This window comes from Cebus imitator, unplaced genomic scaffold, assembly GCF_001604975.1.
Source record: "Cebus imitator isolate Cc_AM_T3 unplaced genomic scaffold, Cebus_imitator-1.0 Scaffold346, whole genome shotgun sequence".
NCBI classification, from domain to species: Eukaryota; Metazoa; Chordata; class Mammalia; order Primates; family Cebidae; genus Cebus; species Cebus imitator.
In genome coordinates, this window is record NW_016107661.1 from 456,403 (window position 1) to 460,111 (window position 3,709).

A 3,709-nucleotide genomic window follows, 5' to 3' on the forward strand; every position below is an offset into this window, starting at 1 on the left:
AAAAAAAAAAATTCTGGAATGGTTATGAAATTTAAAATTTCAAAAAAGTGAAGAAAAATAAATTTTTCTGAAAAAGAAAGCAATTCCCCAGCACAGAAACTAGGATGTGACTAGTGGCACTCAGCAGAGATCAACTGAACAGGAATCCACTTAGGCATCCTTTGAAGAGAGAGATATGGAGGAAATATAACAGGCCAGTAAACTGGTGTGATAACACCTTCCCCAAGACGGGCCCACACCAGTAACGGCACACCAGGAATCCCTTAGGTATATGAATGCCAAAAAACAAGGGCAGGAAAGGGAGCGGAGGAGAAAACAAGGGCCTTGTCATGTTCTGATGACCTACAGGTGCTATGGTAGTCAAAAGATGCAATTAGGACCTCAGCTTCTACTAAAACAGGCTTCCAAGCCCCAGGTGACAGCCAAGATGGCTAAAGAAACAAGCCACCAATATGGGGGACCAACACTTCACAGGCCTTTGGTGAGTGTGTGTGTAGGTGTGGTGGGGCAAGCAAAGCCCTCCTTCCTGGAACCACCACCTGTTCAGCTAACAGAGCCCAAGATCATACCCCTTCCCTCACTTTGCAGGTGAGAAGCCCACCCTGAACAGTCCTGGCCAACAGAACCTGAATAAGAAACCAGAAGAGCTGAGGGTCAGTTCAGAGTCCCTTTGGTACCCCAACTCAAGACTTCACTGGGCATGTCTCTTCCACTCCAAAGGCCTCCTGCAGGGTGGGGCCATGTTCTCTATTTATTGGAGCCTTACATGCCTGACACCCCCAAAGCTCTTAAGGATAATCAGAACCAGACCCAGCCTGACAGACCACTTGAGGCCAGCAGTTCGAGACCAGCCTGGCCAACGTGGTGAAATCCCATCTCTACAAAAAATACAAAAATTAGCTGGGTGTGGTGACGGGAGCCTATAGTACCAGCTACTCAGGAGGCTGAGGCAGGAAAACTGCTTGAACCCGAGAGGCGGTTGCAGTGAGCTGATATCAAGCCACTGCACTCCAGCCTGGGCAACGGAGCAAGAAAAACTAAAGCGTCCCATCCCCAGTGTTACTTTACAGGTGTGGTATAAAGTAGCACTTGGGGCCGAGTGTAGCGGCTCACACCTGTAATCCCAACACTTTGGGAGGCCAAGGCGGGTGGATCACGAGATCAGGAGATCGAGATCATCCTGGATAACACGATGAAACCCCGTCTCTACGAAAAAATACAAAACAAATTACCCGGGCGTGCTGGCACACGCCTGTAGTCCCAGCTACTCGGGAGGCTGAAGCAGGAGAATCGTTTGAACCTGGAAAGCGGAGGTTGCAGTGAGCCGAGACAGCGCCACGTCACTCCAGCCTGGGAGACTGAGCGAGACTCCGTCTCAAAAAAAAAAAAAAAAAAAAAAAAAAAAAAAAAAAAAAAAAAAAAAAAAAAAAAAAAAAAAAAAAAAAAAAAGTAACTAAAAAAGTATAATGAGATTGTTTGCGATAAATACTTGAAGGACGGAGACCCCATTTTACATAATGTGATTCTTACGAACTGCATGCCTATATCAAAACTTCTCACGCCACGAATGTATACACCTACTACGGACCCACAAAAATTTAAAATAAAAAATCTTAACAAATGTGATGCTGGTGGTTAAGTGTCACGCCCACAGAGGAGGTCTGTGAAAGCCCCTAGACACCCTGTCTCGCCCCGTGGAACCGCAGCGGGAACCAGCGCATCCCAAAGCTCGCTGACTGGCCCCGGGTCGGGTCCCTGGCCGACAACCCCACAACTCACAGCTGTGACGCTTCCCGACGCCCCCCGGCCGCATCCCCACAGGAACCTTACGGGGCACTGAGCACTATCGTCCCCATTCCACAGCCACATAAAGAAAATGTGGGGCTTGGCTCTCCAGTCACACAGCGAGCAAGTGCAGCGCCGGACGTTGGAGCGCCTGGCCTAGACGGGCTGCAGATGCTGACAAGTGGTGGAGCCGGGCCGCCGCGGAACCTACCTGTGTTGGGCCTCAGGCCTCTCGCCGCCCTCGGGCCGCAGCCGCCAGCCCCGCGGGCTGCTTGCCGCCACGCTCCCTCGACGGGCCGCCGCCCCCGTAGCCCGCCCCGGAAGTAGTTGCGGGAGGGCGTGGAGCACGTCAGGAAGCTCGCGGGTCCACGCCGGGGCAGCTCGTGGGCCCAGTGGAATGAGCACGTTCCGCATCCGGACCTTCCGGTCAGCTCCCGGCTCGTTGTAGGATACCCGCGGCAGCCAATGAGCAAGGTGTGTTTGTCCTGCCCCGCCCCTGCCCTGGCCAGGGAAACCAATCCTGTTGCAGGAGAGGCTGGACGCGCAAAGGCCCGAAAGAGGGGCGGGGGGAATGTGGGGACCGTCCAATAATGTAATGCTCTGCTGAGAGGGAGACTTCAGAAGAACTGAACAGCCGCTATAACTGCAGCACGGCTCGTGGGGCGGAGGCGACCGGAGTGATTCGCTGAAGGCTGTTTACGGCCGTGCCAGGACCGCGCAGGGAGTGGAGTGAGAGGCCTGAGGTGAGGGGCCTCGGACCTGCTGCGGCTACAGGGAGTTGAACAAAACATGGGGAAACACGGGCTGGGGGTGGGTGAGACGCGAAGCGACGAACTTTCTACTTCCACAGCTTTAAAATTTAAAATCTCGACCCGGGAGGCTGTTGGCGTCTGGTTGCCATAACAACCGGCAGTCTCATGGCAGGCGGGCCGGGGGCGGGGCTCTGGGGACCGGGGCGGGGCTGGCGGCGGGGCTAACGGGCTGAAGCTGAGAAACCAACCCCGAGACGGAGCCGGAAGGCCGCTATTCAGAGGCGGCTCCAGGCCTCCCCCTTTGCTTGCTGAATGCGCTGAGCTCCTCAACTTGGCGTTCATGGTCCTGCATTGTCTGGTCCGTTTTCACCGCAGATTCCAGCAACTGACACTTAATTCCCTCAAACCTGTTGGACGGTAATGCCGTTCCCTCCCCTGTTGTTGGGTCTGCCTGAAGAGTTTATCGGAGTCTATGGAGGCTCTCTTCGGCATTTCTGTTGCCCTAAGAAATACTGTGCTCTGAATTGCGGAACAGAGCCCTAGTTACAAAAAACCCCCGCTGGGTGTGCACCAGCTGCGTCCCCAACTTGCTGCTCCCAGTTCAGAGCACCTGCCCTGGTCCCAGAAGCACAGAGGAAGCAAGCGGCCCCCAGTTCACACCTCCTGCCGCTGTCTTGATTGGGGTTTAAGGCACTGACTGCAGGGCCAAAGTCACAGCAGCCTCTTGAGCTTTAGGGTTCTCCTGACACTGGCTCTAGAGGACCTCATCCCCCAGCTCTCAAGCTCTCCAGCCTCCTGAAAAACAGGACCGTCTCCTTTTAGATTAAGATACAGCCGGGCATGGTGGCGCGTGCCTGTAGTCCCAGCTACTCTGGAGGCTGAGGAGGGAGGATCGCTTGAGCCCAAGAGTTCTGGGCTGTAGTGCGCTATGCCGATCGGGTATCCGCACTAAGTTTGGCATCAATATGGTGACCTCCCAGGAGTGGGGGACCACCAGGTTGCCTAAGGAGGGGTGAACCGGCCCAGGTCGGAAACGGAGCAGGTCAAAACTCCCGTTCTTATCAGTAGTGGGATCGTGCCTGTGAATAGCCACTGCACTCCAGCCTGGGCAACATAGCGAGACCCCGTCTCTTAAAAATAAAAATAAATAAAAGATTCAAAGGCAGGGGCTG

General features: G+C 54.3%; 2 protein-coding genes across 9 annotated transcripts in view; one reads left to right on the plus strand and one right to left on the minus strand.

The window, feature by feature from the left end:
- ANKS3 (ankyrin repeat and sterile alpha motif domain containing 3) overlaps positions 1 to 2,212 on the minus strand; it is a 38,880-nt gene extending 36,668 nt beyond the window's left edge. For 2 of the 8 annotated variants that reach the window (XM_017505987.2, XM_017505983.2), the window contains exon 1: positions 1,997 to 2,212. The gene's annotated coding sequence lies outside the window, so the exon portion shown is untranslated. The remainder of the gene's footprint in view (positions 1 to 1,996) is intronic. The other 6 variants (XM_017505978.2, XM_017505979.2, XM_017505980.2 and 3 more) reach the window with 6 other exon arrangements.
- Positions 2,213 to 2,236: 24 nt separating this feature from the next.
- The window catches only part of CUNH16orf71 (chromosome unknown C16orf71 homolog), a 17,500-nt gene continuing 16,027 nt past the window's right edge, over positions 2,237 to 3,709 (plus strand). Inside the window, exon 1 of the mRNA XM_017506001.2 lies at positions 2,237 to 2,528. The gene's annotated coding sequence lies outside the window, so the exon portion shown is untranslated. The remainder of the gene's footprint in view (positions 2,529 to 3,709) is intronic.